Genomic DNA, 22455 nt, shown 5'->3' on the forward strand with positions numbered 1-22455 from the left:
TAGATCTTGTTAGACGTGAATTCTTTCTGTTTTTACCGTTTCAATGTCGAAGCGTCGAAAATGTTTAACAGAGCATGAAATAGCAGAAATGATGCAAAATATTTCAGATATTGATTCTGAAATTTTGATATTCTGATATTGATTCTGAAAAATTAACTGAAAGACATTTTCCAAAACTTTGTTCAGGAGAGACTGATAAGAAAATGAGACGACGGTGCTTCGTTTGTTCACATTCCCGGAAAAATCCTCCAAAACGGCAAATGAATTATTACGAGTTCAAGGAATGTAACGTAGGACTGTGTGTAGATCCCTGTTTTAAAATTTTTCATACGAAAAGAGAATTTTAAGTAATATATTTAGTTTTCAGATATATAATGTTAAAAGTCATAAAATGGTGAGTAATTAAAATAAAATGTGTAAAATATGCATTTAAACAAGAAATAAGGTAATTAAAGTATATATATATAAATATCTATAAAGCATAAGCCGTTTAAATACTCTATAGAGCATTATTAAACAATGCGTTGATACTTCGGAAATTTCATGGATTTAGGCTTAGTAATAAAAAAGCCCTCGGCCTTGGAGAGACGCTCGGGGAAGACACTGCCGGCCTCCGCGATAAGCGCGCGTTTTCGCTACCCGGCTCGAAGGGGTTAAAAATTGCTTATCTTCTAAAATAATTTTCGGAAGCGCTATTCAAATTATTCCAAAGTTTTAATTGATAAAATCCATCAATACACTTTAAAATTAATAAAAAGAACACAATAAACTTTTTAATTGACAGTACTAAATTTACTTTTGAAAAGCATGTATTTGTACTATGAAATGATTGTTAATAAGAACATTTCGCATGTGTACCCATGGTGTAGTGGTTATCACATCCGCCTAACACGCGGAAGGTCCCAAGGTCCCAGGTTCGAAACCTGGTGGGTACAATCTCAACTTTTTATTTGACAATACTAAATTTATTTTTGAAAAGAAATATTTATACTTTGAAATGATTGTTAATAAGAACATCTCGCATGTGTACCCATGGTGTAGTGGTTATCACATCCGCCTAACACGCGGAAGGTCCCAGGTTCGAAACCTGGTGTGTACAACGTCAACTTTTTATTTAAACTACTAAATTTATTTTTGAAAAGCAAGTATTTATACTATCAAATGAAAGTTAATAAGATCATCTTGTATGTGTGCACATGATGCAGTGGTTATCACATCCGCCTAACACGCGGAGGGTCCCAGGTTCGAAACCTGGTGGGTACAACCCTAAGTTTTTAAATGACAGTGCTAATTTTTCTTTTGAAAAGCAAGTATTTATATTTTGAACTGATTGTGTATAATAGAGCATTAATTTAATTTTTAGAAAGCAAGTGTTTATATTTTTAACTGACTGGGGATACATCTAACACGTGCACTCATGATGTAGTGGTTATCACATCCGCTTAACACACGGAAAGTCTCATGTTCGGAATGTGGTGGGTGCAACTCTAATTTTTTTTAATAATTTTTAGAGTGTTCCTCAGATTTTCGCGCACAAGCCGTTATCATTTAAACTCACCGTAGATATGAAGTTAATAAAGTTATATAAAGAAATGACTTCGAAATTTGAAAATGCACTTACGTTTATATAAAATTTCAGATTTACCTCTTTTAATGCGAGTTTGAACTAATGAAATTAGTTTTATTGTCCTTTCCGTTAACCGTCGATATCCGGTTTCATCGATATTCTAGCTAGAATTTGTTATAAGATAGATCTGAGAAGTATATAATTTTTTAAGCTGCTTGCATATCGCCAGTCAACAGTAACTGAAGAAGCCTAAACGACAAGTGTGCTGTCAGTCATCAGTCACCGAAGCTATCCGAACTGTCAGTCATCGGTGACTGACTTCACACTTGACGTGTTAATATCGTAAATAATAAAGACTGGCCCAATTGCATATAAAAATACCAGATAAGCGTGTAGAAATTAATCGAGGTAATATTTTAAAATCGATAAGTTAGAGGATTTTAAGAAGCATTTAAGCAATTTTTGTGCCAAAACTCGCAAATGAATTTCGGAAAAAAATTCTATTAAACTACCACAACTTTTTTTTTTTTTTAAAAATTATCTCTTATCAAATAAATTTTTGTGAAGTTTTTAAAAACTTACTTTAGGGACCAAGTTCTTAAACACTGAAAATAAATTAATTTGTTTAATTTTTCACATCCATGGGAAAATACCGCATTGAATAAAATATTAATAACTGAAAATTCCTGTAATTTACAGATACATATGATAATAATGTTCGTAATAATTAATGTTACATACAATCTGAAGTACCCGACGTTGCTTGTGGTTTACGCAGAGTGAAAAGGCTTCATTTATGGGAATGGGGAAAGTTTTTCGAGATTTCACGTAAACAGCAATGTTCTGGTTCAAGATGAATTCTATAAAATTTTACCAGGCTTCAACTGTATTGTTGTAGAACTAACTGCACGGCTCCCTGTAATGGTTTTAGTAAGAACTGATACTTGCTTTGTTATCGGTTATGTCGTTTTAGTCCAAAGGGGCAATTTGTTCCCCAGAAGGACTCTTAATTTTGTTTTGGGATTTTCGTTGGTTCATTGAAAATGTCGGTTCACTTTTCAAATTATTGCCACCAAATATTAGAGCCCTTAATTATATTTAAAGAACCTACATGATGAAGAATCTGCATGAATGTATATATGATTGCATTGTGCTAAGGCAACGGTAGTTAGAGCCATTAAATTTTGAATATCGTACGTTTCCACCTGAATATGGCATCTGAAAGCCCAAATTTGGAATCTGTTTTTTATCGATTTCATATTTTGTAACACTTTAACGAATTTTTGATTAACAAACTCAACGATTTCAAAGCGAGCAATGGCAGCACTGTATGGGGGGGGGGAATTTCCTGCGCACGAGACTGTGTAGTGGAAATTCTAAAGATATGCTCATTTTAAATTTATTTTGCGTTATTGTTGTTCAACTGAATTTTATGGTTTTAGTGAGAAGAATATGATATTTAATATATTAAGGTAATACAGAAATCGTTAAAAACGCCCCTTTGGCGTACAGAATTTTCCTTAATTTTATATATTTTTTTTTAATTTCTCCCCCCTCCGGAAATGAGCTTTCCGAAAATCTTCGTCCATCTCTACCACTTTCTTCTCCGTTTCTGAAAGATTCGTAAAAAAAGGGATTTTAGAGAAGCCCTTTAATCTTCTACAAAAATCTTCTACAGTCTACACAGTTCTCATCAGGAAAAACATAAGCACATGGCGCCATCTACCAGTGTTAGTAAGAACTAAAAAAGGGAACGCAAGTTTGATGTGACTGTTGAGATTAGTGATGCGATTTCAAATTTGAAACTATGTAGAAAGCATTAATTTTTATATTCGTTAAAAAATTATAATTTTTTCACTTAGCATTATGATTTTCACTGATAGCGAAAACTCAACAACGGTGATCTGAACCTACAATGAATGTCAAATTCTTTGAGTATTGACTCCGTAGGGTGATTTTCCGAAATCTTTTAATTTCTTAGAAATTTCTTCGAAATCTTATAAATCTTAATAACTTCCTTTGGTGATGAATGTGAACTTCGCAAAATTTCTTCAAGATCGTGATAAATCGTAATCTTTCTATAAATTACGCGCACACAAACAAACAAACGGACACTCTTCTTTGTATATATAGAGAAAGATGATTTTAATGAAATCTGTTAGTGTAATTTTTTATATAGAAATTAATAACAATTTAAATGAACTTTTGCTTACTGCTTTTAAATTTCTTAATTTGTTAAATTATAACAGAATAAATTTGAATGAAAAAAATGAAATATCCCCACTTTGTTGAACGACAACTTACTGATGCTGGAAGATAATATTTTAATTCGGATAGAGGCAACACATATTTCTCTTAAATCCCTGAATTTTTATTAAATTCGTTTAACGTTTTGGCGAGTGGTAACACACTTCTTTTAAATTGCCGAGTATTTTGATTAATTTTGTAACAGAAATATCTTGCACTTTGCAAAGTGGCAACGCAAAGCTTTTATATCCCTGAGTTTTCAACCAAAAGTTCGATAAATTAGCGTAAAATATATGTATGCTAGTAAATCCCGATTCTTCAATGTATCAAATAATACTTTAAATGAAAATCACTAGCAAACGTACCTGTGTCGTGTAAAACGTCCAATCCTTGTTTTCAGTCCCCTAATGATTTGTCTCGAATGCCTTTACTGATAACTGATACTAATGCTAACCCTAACTAATGCTTAACCTTTTCGCGACGGCGCACCTTTGTTTAAGATGCTCGTGCGGGACGAAAGAGAATCGAAGGTAGTCACCGTACAGGACGGAGGTTTTGCATCGCTAACCCTAATTTTAAAACAAAAATGAGAAAAACAAAAGTTTCGCTTCTAGCATCGTAATTTTTGGTATCATTTTAGATTATTACTTGAGCTCTTATATATGTTAAAATTAGCCCTTAAAACATTTTTTCTTTATTTTACACGAAAATAGACTTAACCCCTTCGCGCCGACTGTCACGTATACGTGCCAGCAACGAACGCACTTATCTACCGGCCGACACGCAGGCGTGCCAGAGAAAAGTTGCGTTTTCTACCGAATGTCACGTATTTGTGCCAGTACCTTGGAACGTTTTTCAAACTATAATTTATGCCACAAGATGGCACTGTATGTCCATATGGTTTCAGATACATGTACATTAGACATTCTACTCGAAATGAGAGAAGCATGACTCACGTACACGTGTTTTTTATTATATAAACAAACGGGGAACTAAATGTTTCCGAATGGCGTGATTTATGACGTCTCTTTAAATTGCACTTTATTCGCACGTGGTAGTTGTTTATTGTAAGTAGAAGTTTTATATGCGCTAAAGCGTCGAGTATTTCGGTTTACAGTTCAGTTTTTAGAAAATAATTAGATCTTGTTAGACGTGAATTCTTTCTGTTTTTACCGTTTCAATGTCGAAGCGTCGAAAATGTTTAACAGAGCATGAAATAGCAGAAATGATGCAAAATATTTCAGATATTGATTCTGAAATTCTGATATTCTGATATTGATTCTGAAAAACTAACTGAAAGGCATTTTCCAAAACTTTGTTCAGAAGAGACTGATAAGAAAATGAGACGACGGTGCTTCGTTTGTTCACATTCCCGGAAAAATCCTCCAAAACGGAAATGAGTTATTACGAGTTCAAGGAATGTAACGTAGGACTGTGTGTAGATCCCTGTTTTAAAATTTTTCATACGAAAAGAGAATTTTAAGTAATATATTTAGTTTTCAGATATATAATGTTAAAAGTCATAAAATGGTGAGTAATTAAAATAAAATGTGTAAAATATGCATTTAAACAAGAAATAAGGTAATTAAAGTATATATATATAAATTTCTATAAAGCATAAGCCGTTTAAGTACTCTATAGAGCATTATTAAACAATGCGTTGATACTTCGGAAATTTCATGGATTTAGGCTTAGTAGTAAAAAAGCCCTCGGCCTTGGAGAGACGCTCGGGGAAGACACTGCCGGCCTCCGCGATAAGCGCGCGTTTTCGCTACCCGGCTCGAAGGGGTTAAAAAATTGCTTATCTTCTAAAATAATTTTCGGAAGCGCTATTCAAATTATTCCAAAGTTTTAATAGATAAAATCCATCAATACACTTTAAAATTAATAAAAAGAACACAATAAACTTTTTAATTGACAGTACTAAATTTACTTTTGAAAAGCATGTATTTCTACTATGAAATAATTGTTAATAAGAACATTTCGCATGTGTACCCATGGTGTAGTGGTTATCACATCCGCCTAACACGCGGAAGGTCCCAGGTTCGAAACCTGGTGGGTACAATCTCAACTTTTTATTTGACAATACTAAATTTATTTTTGAAAAGAAATATTTATACTATGAAATGATTGTTAATAAGAACATCTCGCATGTGTACCCATGGTGTAGTGGTTATCACATCCGCCTAACACACGGAAGGTCCCAGGTTCGAAACCTGGTGTGTACAACGTCAACTTTTTATTTAAACTACTAAATTTATTTTTGAAAAGCAAGTATTTATACTATCAAATGAAAGTTAATAAGATCATCTTGTATGTGTGCACATGATGCAGTGGTTATCACATCCGCCTAACACGCGGAGGGTCCCAGGTTCGAAACCTGGTGGGTACAACCCTAAGTTTTTAAATGACAGTGCTAATTTTTCTTTTGAAAAGCAAGTATTTATATTTTGAACTGATTGTGTATAATAGAGCATTAATTTAATTTTTAGAAAGCAAGTGTTTATATTTTTAACTGACTGGGGATACATCTAACACGTGCACTCATGATGTAGTGGTTATCACATCCGCTTAACACACGGAAAGTCCCATGTTCGGAATGTGGTGGGTGCAACTCTAATTTTTTTTAATAATTTTTAGAGTGTTCCTCAGATTTTCGCGCACAAGCCGTTATCATTTAAACTCACCGTAGATATGAAGTTAATAAACTTATATAAAGAAATGACTTCGAAATTTGAAAATGCACTTACGTTTATATAAAATTTCAGATTTACCTCTTTTAATGCGAGTTTGAACTAATGAAATTAGTTTTATTGTCCTTTCCGTTAACCGTCGATATCCGGTTTCATCGATATTCTAGCTAGAATTTGTTATAAGATAGATCTGAGAAGTATATAATTTTTTAAGCTGCTTGCATATCGCCAGTCAACAGTAACTGAAGAAGCCTAAACGACAAGTGTGCTGTCAGTCATCAGTCACCGAAGCTATCCGAACTGTCAGCCATCGGTGACTGACTTCACACTTGACGTGTTAATATCGTAAATAATAAAGACTGGCCCAATTGCATATAAAAATACCAGATAAGCGTGTAGAAATTAATCGAGGTAATATTTTAAAATCGATAAGTTAGAGGATTTTAAGAAGCATTTAAGCAATTTTTGTGCCAAAACTCGCAAATGAATTTCGGAAAAAAATTCTATTAAACTACCACAACTTTTTTTTTTAAAAAAATTATCTCTTATCAAATAAATTTTTGTGAAGTTTTTAAAAACTTACTTTAGGGACCAAGTTCTTAAACACTGAAAATAAATTAATTTGTTTAATTTTTCACATCCATGGGAAAATACCGCATTGAATAAAATATTAATAACTGAAAATTCCTGTAATATACAGATACATATGATAATAATGTTCGTAATAATTAATGTTACATACAATCTGAAGTACCCGACGTTGCTTGTGGTTTACGCAGAGTGAAAAGGCTTCATTTATGGGAATGGGGAAAGTTTTTCGAGATTTCACGTAAACAGCAATGTTCTGGTTCAAGATGAATTCTATAAAATTTTACCAGGCTTCAACTGTATTGTTGTAGAACTAACTGCACGGCTCCCTGTAATGGTTTTAGTAAGAACTGATACTTGCTTTGTTATCGGTTATGTCGTTTTAGTCCAAAGGGGCAATTTGTTCCCCAGAAGGACTCTTAATTTTGTTTTGGGATTTTCGTTGGTTCATTGAAAATGTCGGTTCACTTTTCAAATTATTGCCACCAAATATTAGAGCCCTTAATTATATTTAAAGAAATTACATGATGAAGAATCTGCATGAATGTATATATGATTGCATTGTGCTAAGGCAACGGTAGTTAGAGCCATTAAATTTTGAATAACGTACGTTTCCACCTGAATATGGCATCTGAAAGCCCAAATTTGGAATCTGTTTTTTATCGATTTCATATTTTGTAACACTTTAACAATTTTTTGATTAACAAACTCAACGATTTCAGAGCGAGCAATGGCAGCACTGTATGGGGGGGGGAATTTCCTGCGCACGAGACTGTGTAGTGGAAATTCTAAAGATGTGCTCATTTTAAAATTATTTTGCGTTATTGTTGTTGAACTGAATTTTATGGTTTTAGTGAGAAGAATATGATATTTAATATATTAAGGTAATACAGAAATCGTTAAAAACGCCCCTTTGGAGTACAGAATTTTCCTTAATTTTGTATTTTTTTTTTTTTAATTTCTCCCCCCTCCGGAAATGAGCTTTCCGAAAATCTTCGTCCATCTCTACCACTTTCTCCTCCGTTTCTGAAAGATTCGTAAAAAAAGGGATTTTAGAGAAGCCCTTTAATCTTCTACAAAAATCTTCTACAGTCTACACAGTTCTCATCAGGAAAAACATAAGAACATGGCGCCCTCTACCGGTGTTAGTAAGAACTAAAAAAGGGAACGCAAGTTTGATGTGACTGTTGAGATTAGTGATGCGATTTCAAATTTGAAACTATGTAGAAAGCATTAATTTTTATATTCGTTAAAAAATTATAAATTTTTCACTTAGCATTATGATTTTCACTGATAGCGAAAACTCAACAACGGCGACCTGAACCTACAATGAATGTCAAATTCTTTGAGTATTGACTCCGTAGGGTGATTTTCCGAAATCTTTTAATTTCTTAGAAATTTCTTCGAAATCTTATAAATCTTAATAACTTCCTTTGGTTATGAATGTGAACTTCGCAAAATTTCTTCAAGATCGTGATAAATCGTAATCTTTCTATAAATTACGCGCACACAAACAAACAAACGGACACTCTTCTTTGTATATATAGAGAAAGATGATTTTAATGGAATCTGTTAGTGTAATTTTTTATATAGAAATTAATAACAATTTAAATGAACTTTTGCTTACTGCTTTTAAATTTCTTAATTTGTTAAATTATAACAGAATAAATTTGAATGAAAAAAATGAAATATCCCCACTTTGTTGAACGACAACTTACTGATGCTTGGAAGATAATATTTTAATTCGGATAGAGGCAACACATATTTCTCTTAAATCCCTGAATGTTTATTAAATTCGTTTAACGTTTTGGCGAGTGGTAACACACTTCTTTTAAATTGCCGAGTATTTTGATTAATTTTGTAACAGAAATATCTTGCACTTTGCAAAGTGGCAACGCAAAGCTTTTATATCCCTGAGTTTTCAACCAAAAGTTCGATAAATTAGCGTAAAATATATGTATGCTAGTAAATCCCGATTCTTCAATGAATCAAATAATACTTTAAATGAAAATCACCAGCAAACGTACCTGTGTCGTGTAAAACGTCCAATCCTTGTTTTCAGTCCCCTAATGATTTGTCTCGAATGCCTTTACTGATAACTGATACTAATGCTAACCCTAACTAAAGCTTAACCTTTTCGCGACGGCGCACCTTTGTTTAAGATGCTCGTGCGGGACGAAGGAGAATCGAAGGTAGTCACCGTACAGGACGGAGGTTTTGCATCGCTAAGGCTAATTTTAAAACAAAAATGAGAAAAACAAAAGTTTTGCTTCTAGCATCGTAATTTTTGGTATCATTTTAGATTATTACTTGAGCTCTTATATATGTTAAAATTAGCCCTTAAAATATTTTTTCTTTATTTTACACGAAAATAGACTTAACCCCTTCGCGCCGACTGTCACGTATACGTGCCAGCAACGAACGCACTTATCTACCGGCCGACACGCAGGCGTGCCAGAGAAAAGTTGCGTTTTCTACCGAATGTCACGTATTTGTGCCAGTACCTTGGAACGTTTTTCAAACTATAATTTATGCCACAAGATGGCACTGTATGTCCATATGGTTTCAGATACATGTACATTAGACATTCTACTCGAAATGAGAGAAGCATGACTCACGTACACGTGTTTTTTATTATATAAACAAACGGGGAACTAAATGTTTCCGAATGGCGTGATTTATGACGTCTCTTTAAATTGCACTTTATTCGCACGTGGTAGTTGTTTATTGTAAATAGAAGTTTTATATGCGCTAAAGCGTTGAGTATTTCGGTTTACAGTTCAGTTTTTAGAAAATAATTAGATCTTGTTAGACGTGAATTCTTTCTGTTTTTACCGTTTCAATGTCGAAGCGTCGAAAATGTTTAACAGAGCATGAAATAGCAGAAATGATGCAAAATATTTCAGATATTGATTCTGAAATTCTCATATTCTGATATTGATTCTGAAAGATTAACTGAAAGACATTTTCCAAAACTTTGTTCAGAAGAGACTGATAAGAAAATGAGACGACGGTGCTTCGTTTGTTCACATTCCCGGAAAAATCGTCCAAAACGGCAAATGAGTTATTACGAGTTCAAGGAATGTAACGTAGGACTGTGTGTAGATCCCTGTTTTAAAATTTTTCATACGAAATGAGAATTTTAAGTAATATATTTAGTTTTCAGATATATAATGTTAAAAGTCATAAAATGGTGAGTAATTAAAATAAAATGTGTAAAATATGCATTTAAACAAGAAATAAGGTAATTAAAGTATATATATATATAAATATCTATAAAGCATAAGCCGTTTAAATACTCTATAGAGCATTGTTAAACAATGCGTTGATACTTCGGAAATTTCATGGATTTAGGCTTAGTAGTAAAAAAGCCCTCGGCCTTGGAGAGATGCTCGGGGAAGACACTGCCGGCCTCCGCGATAAGCGCGCGTTTTCGCTACCCGGCTCGAAGGGGTTAAAAAATTGCTTATCTTCTAAAATAATTTTCGGAAGCGGTATTCAAATTATTCCAAAGTTTTAATTGATAAAATCCATCAATACAGTTTAAATTTAATAAAAAGAACACAATAAACTTTTTAATTGACAGTATTAAATTTACTTTTGAAAAGCACGTATTTGTACTATGAAATGATTGTTAATAAGAACATTTTGTTTGTGTACCCATGGTGTAGTGGTTATCACATCCGCCTAACACGCGGAAAGTCCCAGGTTCGAAACCTGGTGGGTACAATCTCAACTTTTTATTTGACAATACTAAATTTATTTTTGAAAAGAAATATTTATACTATGAAATGATTGTTAATAAGAACATCTCGCATGTGTACCCATGGTGTAGTGGTTATCACATCCGCCTAACACGCGGAAGGTCCCAGGTTCGAAACCTGGTGGGTACAACGTCAACTTTTTATTTAAACTACTAAAGTTATTTTTGAAAAGCAAGTATTTACACTATCAAATGAAAGTTAATAAGATCATCTTGTATGTGTGCACATGGTGTAGTGGTTATCATATCCGCATAACACGCGGAAGGTCCCAGGTTCGAAACCTGGTGGGTACAACTTTAAGTTTTTAAATGACAGTGCTAATTTTTCTTTTGAAAAGCAAGTATTTATATTTTGAACTGATTGTGTATAATAGAGCATTAATTTAATTTTTAGAAAGCAAGTGTTTATATTTTTAACTGACTGGGGATACATCTAACACGTGCACTCATGATGTAGTGGTTATCACATCCGCTTAACACACGGAAAGTCCCATGTTCGGAATGTGGTGGGTGCAAATCTAATTTTTTTTAATAATTTTTAGAGTGTTCCTCAGATTTTCGCGCACAAGCCGTTATCATTTAAACTCACCGTAGATATGAAGTTAATAAACTTATATAAAGAAATGATTTCGAAATTTGAAAATGCACTTACGTTTATATAAAATTTCAGATTTACCTCTTTTAAGCTCGAAATTAGTTTTATTGTCCTTTCCGTTAACCGTCGATATCCGGTTTCATCGATATTCTAGCTAGAATTTGTTATAAGATAGATCTGAGAAGTATATAATTTTTTAAGCTGCTTGCATATCGCCAGTCAACAGTAACTGAAGAAGCCTAAACGACAAGTGTGCTGTCAGTCATCAGTCACCGAAGCTATCCGATCTGTCAGCCATCGGTGACTGACTTCACACTTGACGTGTTAATATCGTAAATAATAAAGACTGGCCCAATTGCATATAAAAATACCAGATAAGCGTGTAGAAATTAATCGAGGTAATATTTTAAAATCGATAAGTTAGAGGATTTTAAGAAGCATTTAAGCAATTTTTGTGCCAAAACTCGCAAATGAATTTCGGAAAAAAATTCTATTAAACTACGACAACTTTTTTTTTTTTTTTTTTTTTAAATTATCTCTTATCAAATAAATTTTTGTGAAGTTTTTAAAAACTTACTTTAGGGACCAAGTTCTTAAACACTGAAAATAAATTAATTTGTTTAATTTTTCACATCCATGGGAAAATACCGCATTGAATAAAATATTAATAACTGAAAATTCCTGTAATATACAGATACATATGATAATAATGTTCGTAATAATTAATGTTACATACAATCTGAAGTACCCGACGTTGCTTGTGGTTTACGCAGAGTGAAAAGGCTTCATTTATGGGAATGGGGAAAGTTTTTCGAGATTTCACGTAAACAGCAATGTTCTGGTTCAAGATGAATTCTATAAAATTTTACCAGGCTTCAACTGTATTGTTGTAGAACTAACTGCACGGCTCCCTGTAATGGTTTTAGTAAGAACTGATACTTGCTTTGTTATCGGTTATGTCGTTTTAGTCCAAAGGGGCAATTTGTTCCCCAGAAGGACTCTTAATTTTGTTTTGGGATTTTCGTTGGTTCATTGAAAATGTCGGTTCACTTTTCAAATTATTGCCACCAAATATTAGAGCCCTTAATTATATTTAAAGAAATTACATGATGAAGAATCTGCATGAATGTATATATGATTGCATTGTGCTAAGGCAACGGTAGTTAGAGCCATTAAATTTTGAATAACGTACGTTTCCACCTGAATATGGCATCTGAAAGCCCAAATTTGGAATCTGTTTTTTATCGATTTCATATTTTGTAACACTTTAACAAATTTTTGATTAACAAACTCAACGATTTCAGAGCGAGCAATGGCAGCACTGTATGGGGGGGGGGGAATTTCCTGCGCACGAGACTGTGTAGTGGAAATTCTAAAGATATGCTCATTTTAAAATTATTTTGCGTTATTGTTGTTGAACTGAATTTTATGGTTTTAGTGAGAAGAATATGATATTTAATATATTAAGGTAATACAGAAATCGTTAAAAACGCCAGTTTGGAGTACAGAATTTTCCTTAATTTTGTATTTTTTTTTTTTTAATTTCTCCCCCCTCCGGAAATGAGCTTTCCGAAAATCTTCGTCCATCTCTACCACTTTCTCCTCCGTTTCTGAAAGATTCGTAAAAAAAGGTATTTTAGAGAAGCCCTTTAATCTTCTACAAAAATCTTCTACAGTCTACACAGTTCTCATCAGGAAAAACATAAGAACATGGCGCCCTCTACCGGTGTTAGTAAGAACTAAAAAAGGGAACGCAAGTTTGATGTGACTGTTGAGATTAGTGATGCGATTTCAAATTTGAAACTATGTAGAAAGCATTAATTTTTATATTCGTTAAAAAATTATAAATTTTTCACTTAGCATTATGATTTTCACTGATAGCGAAAACTCAACAACGGCGACCTGAACCTACAATGAATGTCAAATTCTTTGAGTATTGACTCCGTAGGGTGATTTTCCGAAATCTTTGAATTTCTTAGAAATTTCTTCGAAATCTTATAAATCTTAATAACTTCCTTTGGTTATGAATGTGAACTTCGCAAAATTTCTTCAAGATCGTGATAAATCGTAATCTTTCTATAAATTACGCGCACACAAACAAACAAACGGACACTCTTCTTTGTATATATAGAGAAAGATGATTTTAATGGAATCTGTTAGTGTAATTTTTTATATAGAAATTAATAACAATTTAAATGAACTTTTGCTTACTGCTTTTAAATTTCTTAATTTGTTAAATTATAACAGAATAAATTTGAATGAAAAAAATGAAATATCCCCACTTTGTTGAACGACAACTTACTGATGCTTGGAAGATAATATTTTAATTCGGATAGAGGCAACACATATTTCTCTTAAATCCCTGAATGTTTATTAAATTCGTTTAACGTTTTGGCGAGTGGTAACACACTTCTTTTAAATTGCCGAGTATTTTGATTAATTTTGTAACAGAAATATCTTGCACTTTGCAAAGTGGCAACGCAAAGCTTTTATATCCCTGAGTTTTCAACCAAAAGTTCGATAAATTAGCGTAAAATATATGTATGCTAGTAAATCCCGATTCTTCAATGAATCAAATAATACTTTAAATGAAAATCACCAGCAAACGTACCTGTGTCGTGTAAAACGTCCAATCCTTGTTTTCAGTCCCCTAATGATTTGTCTCGAATGCCTTTACTGATAACTGATACTAATGCTAACCCTAACTAAAGCTTAACCTTTTCGCGACGGCGCACCTTTGTTTAAGATGCTCGTGCGGGACGAAAGAGAATCGAAGGTAGTCACCGTACAGGACGGAGGTTTTGCATCGCTAAGGCTAATTTTAAAACAAAAATGAGAAAAACAAAAGTTTTGCTTCTAGCATCGTAATTTTTGGTATCATTTTAGATTATTACTTGAGCTCTTATATATGTTAAAATTAGCCCTTAAAACATTTTTTCTTTATTTTACACGAAAATAGACTTAACCCCTTCGCGCCGACTGTCACGTATACGTGCCAGCAACGAACGCACTTATCTACCGGCCGACACGCAGGCGTGCCAGAGAAAAGTTGCGTTTTCTACCGAATGTCACGTATTTGTGCCAGTACCTTGGAACGTTTTTCAAACTATAATTTATGCCACAAGATGGCACTGTATGTCCATATGGTTTCAGATACATGTACATTAGACATTCTACTCGAAATGAGAGAAGCATGACTCACGTACACGTGTTTTTTATTATATAAACAAACGGGGAACTAAATGTTTCCGAATGGCGTGATTTATGACGTCTCTTTAAATTGCACTTTATTCGCACGTGGTAGTTGTTTAATGTAAGTAGAAGTTTTATATGCGCTAAAGCGTCGAGTATTTCGGTTTACAGTTCAGTTTTTAGAAAATAATTAGATCTTGTTAGACGTGAATTCTTTCTGTTTTTACCGTTTCAATGTCGAAGCGTCGAAAATGTTTAACAGAGCATGAAATAGCAGAAATGATGCAAAATATTTCAGATATTGATTCTGAAATTCTGATATTCTGATATTGATTCTGAAAGATTAACTGAAAGACATTTTCCAAAACTTTGTTCAGAAGAGACTGATAAGAAAATGAGACGACGGTGCTTCGTTTGTTCACATTCCCGGAAAAATCGTCCAAAACGGCAAATGAGTTATTACGAGTTCAAGGAATGTAACGTAGGACTGTGTGTAGATCCCTGTTTTAAAATTTTTCATACGAAATGAGAATTTTAAGTAATATATTTAGTTTTCAGATATATAATGTTAAAAGTCATAAAATGGTGAGTAATTAAAATAAAATGTGTAAAATATGCATTTAAACAAGAAATAAGGTAATTAAAGTATATATATATATAAACATCTATAAAGCATAAGCCGTTTAAATACTCTATAGAGCATTGTTAAACAATGCGTTGATACTTCGGAAATTTCATGGATTTAGGCTTAGTAGTAAAAAAGCCCTCGGCCTTGGAGAGATGCTCGGGGAAGACACTGCCGGCCTCCGCGATAAGCGCGCGTTTTCGCTACCCGGCTCGAAGGGGTTAAAAAATTGCTTATCTTCTAAAATAATTTTCGGAAGCGGTATTCAAATTATTCCAAAGTTTTAATTGATAAAATCCATCAATACAGTTTAAATTTAATAAAAAGAACACAATAAACTTTTTAATTGACAGTATTAAATTTACTTTTGAAAAGCACGTATTTGTACTATGAAATGATTGTTAATAAGAACATTTTGTTTGTGTACCCATGGTGTAGTGGTTATCACATCCGCCTAACACGCGGAAAGTCCCAGGTTCGAAACCTGGTGGGTACAATCTCAACTTTTTATTTGACAATACTAAATTTATTTTTGAAAAGAAATATTTATACTATGAAATGATTGTTAATAAGAACATCTCGCATGTGTACCCATGGTGTAGTGGTTATCACATCCGCCTAACACGCGGAAGGTCCCAGGTTCGAAACCTGGTGGGTACAACGTCAACTTTTTATTTAAACTACTAAAGTTATTTTTGAAAAGCAAGTATTTATACTATCAAATGAAAGTTAATAAGATCATCTTGTATGTGTGCACATGGTGTAGTGGTTATCATATCCGCATAACACGCGGAAGGTCCCAGGTTCGAAACCTGGTGGGTACAACTTTAAGTTTTTAAATGACAGTGCTAATTTTTCTTTTGAAAAGCAAGTATTTATATTTTGAACTGATTGTGTATAATAGAGCATTAATTTAATTTTTAGAAAGCAAGTGTTTATATTTTTAACTGACTGGGGATACATCTAACACGTGCACTCATGATGTAGTGGTTATCACATCCGCTTAACACACGGAAAGTCCCATGTTCGGAATGTGGTGGGTGCAAATCTAATTTTTTTTAATAATTTTTAGAGTGTTCCTCAGATTTTCGCGCACAAGCCGTTATCATTTAAACTCACCGTAGATATGAAGTTAATAAACTTATATAAAGAAATGATTTCGAAATTTGAAAATGCACTTACGTTTATATAAAATTTCAGATTTACCTCTTTTAAGCTCGAAATTAGTTTTATTGTCCTTTCCGTTAACCGTCGATATCCGGTTTCATCGATATTCTAGCTAGAATTTGTTATAAGATAGATCTGAGAAGTATATAATTTTTTAAGCTGCTTGCATATCGCCAGTCAACAGTAACTGAAGAAGCCTAAACGACAAGTGTGCTGTCAGTCATCAGTCACCGAAGCTATCCGATCTGTCAGCCATCGGTGACTGACTTCACACTTGACGTGTTAATATCGTAAATAATAAAGACTGGCCCAATTGCATATAAAAATACCAGATAAGCGTGTAGAAATTAATCGACGTAATATTTTAAAATCGATAAGTTAGAGGATTTTAAGAAGCATTTAAGCAATTTTTGTGCCAAAACTCGCAAATGAATTTCGGAAAAAAATTGTATTAAACTACCACAAGTTTTTTTTTTTTTTTTTTTAAAAAATTATCTCTTATCAAATAAATTTTTGTAAAGTTTTTAAAAACTTACTTTAGGGACCAAGTTCTTAAACACTGAAAATAAATTAATTTGTTTAATTTTTCACATCCATGGGAAAATACCGCATTGAATAAAATATTAATAACTGAAAATTCCTGTAATATACAGATACACATGATAATAATGTACGTAATAATTAATGTTACATACAATCTGAAGTACCCGACGTTGCTTGTGGTTTACGCAGAGTGAAAAGGCTTCATTTATGGGAATGGGGAAAGTTTTTCGAGATTTCACGTAAACAGCAATGTTCTGGTTCAAGATGAATTCTATAAAATTTTACCAGGCTTCAACTGTATTGTTGTAGAACTAACTGCACGGCTCCCTGTAATGGTTTTAGTAAGAACTGATACTTGCTTTGTTATCGGTTATGTCGTTTTAGTCCAAAGGGGCAATTTGTTCCCCAGAAGGACTCTTAATTTTGTTTTGGGATTTTCGTTGGTTCATTGAAAATGTCGGTTCACTTTTCAAATTATTGCCACCAAATATTAGAGCCCTTAATTATATTTAAAGAAATTACATGATGAAGAATCTGCATGAATGTATATATGATTGCATTGTGCTAAGGCAACGGTAGTTAGAGCCATTAAATTTTCAATAACGTACGTTTCCACCTGAATATGGCATCTGAAAGCCCAAATTTGGAATCTGTTTTTTATCGATTTCATATTTTGTAACACTTTAACAAATTTTTGATTAACAAACTCAACGATTTCAGAGCGAGCAATGGCAGCACTGTATGGGGGGGGGGAATTTCCTGCGCACGAGACTGTGTAGTGGAAATTCTAAAGATATGCTCATTTTAAAATTATTTTGCGTTATTGTTGTTGAACTGAATTTTATGGTTTTAGTGAGAAGAATATGATATTTAATATATTAAGGTAATACAGAAATCGTTAAAAACGCCCCTTTGGCGTACAGAATTTTCCTTAATTTTGTATTTTTTTTTTTTTAATTTCTCCCCCCTCCGGAAATGAGCTTTCCGAAAATCTTCGTCCATCTCTACCACTTTCTCCTCCGTTTCTGAAAGATTCGTAAAAAAAGGGATTTTAGAGAAGCCCTTTAATCTTCTACAAAAATCTTCTACAGTCTACACAGTTCTCATCAGGAAAAACATAAGAACATGGCGCCCTCTACCGGTGTTAGTAAGAACTAAAAAAGGGAACGCAAGTTTGATGTGACTGTTGAGATTAGTGATGCGATTTCAAATTTGAAACTATGTAGAAAGCATTAATTTTTATATTCGTTAAAAAATTATAAATTTTTCACTTAGCATTATGATTTTCACTGATAGCGAAAACTCAACAACGGCGACCTGAACCTACAATGAATGTCAAATTCTTTGAGTAGTGACTCCGTAGGGTGATTTTCCGAAATCTTTTAATTTCTTAGAAATTTCTTCGAAACCTTATAAATCTTAATAACTTCCTTTGGTTATGAATGTGAACTTCGCAAAATTTCTTCAAGATCGTGATAAATCGTAATCTTTCTATAAATTACGCGCACACAAACAAACAAACGGACACTCTTCTTTGTATATATAGAGAAAGATGATTTTAATGGAATCTGTTAGTGTAATTTTTTATATAGAAATTAATAACAATTTAAATGAACTTTTGCTTACTGCTTTTAAATTTCTTAATTTGTTAAATTATAACAGAATAAATTTGAATGAAAAAAATGAAATATCCCCACTTTGTTGAACGACAACTTACTGATGCTTGGAAGATAATATTTTAATTCGGATAGAGGCAACACATATTTCTCTTAAATCCCTGAATGTTTATTAAATTCGTTTAACGTTTTGGCGAGTGGTAACACACTTCTTTTAAATTGCCGAGTATTTTGATTAATTTTGTAACAGAAATATCTTGCACTTTGCAAAGTGGCAACGCAAAGCTTTTATATCCCTGAGTTTTCAACCAAAAGTTCGATAAATTAGCGTAAAATATATGTATGCTAGTAAATCCCGATTCTTCAATGAATCAAATAATACTTTAAATGAAAATCACCAGCAAACGTACCTGTGTCGTGTAAAACGTCCAATCCTTGTTTTCAGTCCCCTAATGATTTGTCTCGAATGCCTTTACTGATAACTGATACTAATGCTAACCCTAACTAAAGCTTAACCTTTTCGCGACGGCGCACCTTTGTTTAAGATGCTCGTGCGGGACGAAAGAGAATCGAAGGTAGTCACCGTACAGGACGGAGGTTTTGCATCGCTAAGGCTAATTTTAAAACAAAAATGAGAAAAACAAAAGTTTTGCTTCTAGCATCGTAATTTTTGGTATCATTTTAGATTATTACTTGAGCTCTTATATATGTTAAAATTAGCCCTTAAAACATTTTTTCTTTATTTTACACGAAAATAGACTTAACCCCTTCGCGCCGACTGTCACGTATACGTGCCAGCAACGAACGCACTTATCTACCGGCCGACACGCAGGCGTGCCAGAGAAAAGTTGCGTTTTCTACCGAATGTCACGTATTTGTGCCAGTACCTTGGAACGTTTTTCAAACTATAATTTATGCCACAAGATGGCACTGTATGTCCATATGGTTTCAGATACATGTACATTAGACATTCTACTCGAAATGAGAGAAGCATGACTCACGTACACGTGTTTTTTATTATATAAACAAACGGGGAACTAAATGTTTCCGAATGGCGTGATTTATGACGTCTCTTTAAATTGCACTTTATTCGCACGTGGTAGTTGTTTAATGTAAGTAGAAGTTTTATATGCGCTAAAGCGTCGAGTATTTCGGTTTACAGTTCAGTTTTTAGAAAATAATTAGATCTTGTTAGACGTGAATTCTTTCTGTTTTTACCGTTTCAATGTCGAAGCGTCGAAAATGTTTAACAGAGCATGAAATAGCAGAAATGATGCAAAATATTTCAGATATTGATTCTGAAATTCTGATATTCTGATATTGATTCTGAAAGATTAACTGAAAGACATTTTCCAAAACTTTGTTCAGAAGAGACTGATAAGAAAATGAGACGACGGTGCTTCGTTTGTTCACATTCCCGGAAAAATCGTCCAAAACGGCAAATGAGTTATTACGAGTTCAAGGAATGTAACGTAGGACTGTGTGTAGATCCCTGTTTTAAAATTTTTCATACGAAATGAGAATTTTAAGTAATATATTTAGTTTTCAGATATATAATGTTAAAAGTCATAAAATGGTGAGTAATTAAAATAAAATGTGTAAAATATGCATTTAAACAAGAAATAAGGTAATTAAAGTATATATATATATAAACATCTATAAAGCATAAGCCGTTTAAATACTCTATAGAGCATTGTTAAACAATGCGTTGATACTTCGGAAATTTCATGGATTTAGGCTTAGTAGTAAAAAAGCCCTCGGCCTTGGAGAGATGCTCGGGGAAGACACTGCCGGCCTCCGCGATAAGCGCGCGTTTTCGCTACCCGGCTCGAAGGGGTTAAAAAATTGCTTATCTTCTAAAATAATTTTCGGAAGCGGTATTCAAATTATTCCAAAGTTTTAATTGATAAAATCCATCAATACAGTTTAAATTTAATAAAAAGAACACAATAAACTTTTTAATTGACAGTATTAAATTTACTTTTGAAAAGCACGTATTTGTACTATGAAATGATTGTTAATAAGAACATTTTGTTTGTGTACCCATGGTGTAGTGGTTATCACATCCGCCTAACACGCGGAAAGTCCCAGGTTCGAAACCTGGTGGGTACAATCTCAACTTTTTATTTGACAATACTAAATTTATTTTTGGAAAGAAATATTTATACTATGAAATGATTGTTAATAAGAACATCTCGCATGTGTACCCATGGTGTAGTGGTTATCACATCCGCCTAACACGCGGAAGGTCCCAGGTTCGAAACCTGGTGGGTACAACGTCAACTTTTTATTTAAACTACTAAAGTTATTTTTGAAAAGCAAGTATTTATACTATCAAATGAAAGTTAATAAGATCATCTTGTATGTGTGCACATGGTGTAGTGGTTATCATATCCGCATAACACGCGGAAGGTCCCAGGTTCGAAACCTGGTGGGTACAACTTTAAGTTTTTAAATGACAGTGCTAATTTTTCTTTTGAAAAGCAAGTATTTATATTTTGAACTGATTGTGTATAATAGAGCATTAATTTAATTTTTAGAAAGCAAGTGTTTATATTTTTAACTGACTGGGGATACATCTAACACGTGCACTCATGATGTAGTGGTTATCACATCCGCTTAACACACGGAAAGTCCCATGTTCGGAATGTGGTGGGTGCAAATCTAATTTTTTTTAATAATTTTTAGAGTGTTCCTCAGATTTTCGCGCACAAGCCGTTATCATTTAAACTCACCGTAGATATGAAGTTAATAAACTTATATAAAGAAATGATTTCGAAATTTGAAAATGCACTTACGTTTATATAAAATTTCAGATTTACCTCTTTTAAGCTCGAAATTAGTTTTATTGTCCTTTCCGTTAACCGTCGATATCCGGTTTCATCGATATTCTAGCTAGAATTTGTTATAAGATAGATCTGAGAAGTATATAATTTTTTAAGCTGCTTGCATATCGCCAGTCAACAGTAACTGAAGAAGCCTAAACGACAAGTGTGCTGTCAGTCATCAGTCACCGAAGCTATCCGATCTGTCAGCCATCGGTGACTGACTTCACACTTGACGTGTTAATATCGTAAATAATAAAGACTGGCCCAATTGCATATAAAAATACCAGATAAGCGTGTAGAAATTAATCGACGTAATATTTTAAAATCGATAAGTTAGAGGATTTTAAGAAGCATTTAAGCAATTTTTGTGCCAAAACTCGCAAATGAATTTCGGAAAAAAATTGTATTAAACTACCACAAGTTTTTTTTTTTTTTTTTTTTAAAAAATTATCTCTTATCAAATAAATTTTTGTAAAGTTTTTAAAAACTTACTTTAGGGACCAAGTTCTTAAACACTGAAAATAAATTAATTTGTTTAATTTTTCACATCCATGGGAAAATACCGCATTGAATAAAATATTAATAACTGAAAATTCCTGTAATATACAGATACACATGATAATAATGTACGTAATAATTAATGTTACATACAATCTGAAGTACCCGACGTTGCTTGTGGTTTACGCAGAGTGAAAAGGCTTCATTTATGGGAATGGGGAAAGTTTTTCGAGATTTCACGTAAACAGCAATGTTCTGGTTCAAGATGAATTCTATAAAATTTTACCAGGCTTCAACTGTATTGTTGTAGAACTAACTGCACGGCTCCCTGTAATGGTTTTAGTAAGAACTGATACTTGCTTTGTTATCGGTTATGTCGTTTTAGTCCAAAGGGGCAATTTGTTCCCCAGAAGGACTCTTAATTTTGTTTTGGGATTTTCGTTGGTTCATTGAAAATGTCGGTTCACTTTTCAAATTATTGCCACCAAATATTAGAGCCCTTAATTATATTTAAAGAAATTACATGATGAAGA

The 22455-nt window shown here is 33.2% G+C and overlaps 9 non-coding genes across 9 annotated transcripts; all 9 read left to right on the forward strand.

The window, feature by feature from the left end:
• Nucleotides 1–854: 854 nt before the first annotated feature.
• Nucleotides 855–935, forward strand: TRNAV-AAC (transfer RNA valine (anticodon AAC)). The gene has a single exon. It is a non-coding gene; the product is annotated as a tRNA-Val (tRNA).
• A 91-nt stretch (nucleotides 936–1026) lies between these two features.
• TRNAV-AAC (transfer RNA valine (anticodon AAC)) lies at nucleotides 1027–1099 on the forward strand. The gene has a single exon. It is a non-coding gene; the product is annotated as a tRNA-Val (tRNA).
• A 4706-nt stretch (nucleotides 1100–5805) lies between these two features.
• TRNAV-AAC (transfer RNA valine (anticodon AAC)) lies at nucleotides 5806–5878 on the forward strand. The gene has a single exon. It is a non-coding gene; the product is annotated as a tRNA-Val (tRNA).
• A 4873-nt stretch (nucleotides 5879–10751) lies between these two features.
• Nucleotides 10752–10824, forward strand: TRNAV-AAC (transfer RNA valine (anticodon AAC)). Its single transcript has one exon. It is a non-coding gene; the product is annotated as a tRNA-Val (tRNA).
• A 91-nt stretch (nucleotides 10825–10915) lies between these two features.
• TRNAV-AAC (transfer RNA valine (anticodon AAC)) lies at nucleotides 10916–10988 on the forward strand. The gene has a single exon. It is a non-coding gene; the product is annotated as a tRNA-Val (tRNA).
• A 4705-nt stretch (nucleotides 10989–15693) lies between these two features.
• TRNAV-AAC (transfer RNA valine (anticodon AAC)) lies at nucleotides 15694–15766 on the forward strand. The gene has a single exon. It is a non-coding gene; the product is annotated as a tRNA-Val (tRNA).
• Nucleotides 15767–15857: 91 nt separating this feature from the next.
• On the forward strand, nucleotides 15858–15930 carry TRNAV-AAC (transfer RNA valine (anticodon AAC)). Its single transcript has one exon. It is a non-coding gene; the product is annotated as a tRNA-Val (tRNA).
• Nucleotides 15931–20635: 4705 nt separating this feature from the next.
• Nucleotides 20636–20708, forward strand: TRNAV-AAC (transfer RNA valine (anticodon AAC)). The gene has a single exon. It is a non-coding gene; the product is annotated as a tRNA-Val (tRNA).
• A 91-nt stretch (nucleotides 20709–20799) lies between these two features.
• On the forward strand, nucleotides 20800–20872 carry TRNAV-AAC (transfer RNA valine (anticodon AAC)). The gene has a single exon. It is a non-coding gene; the product is annotated as a tRNA-Val (tRNA).
• The last annotated feature ends 1583 nt before the right edge of the window (nucleotides 20873–22455 follow it).

The sequence above is a fragment of the Stegodyphus dumicola genome, chromosome 7, assembly GCF_044657685.1.
Source record: "Stegodyphus dumicola isolate Sdum_Otavi_A_Nest chromosome 7, ASM4465768v1".
NCBI lineage: Eukaryota > Metazoa > Arthropoda > Arachnida > Araneae > Eresidae > Stegodyphus > Stegodyphus dumicola.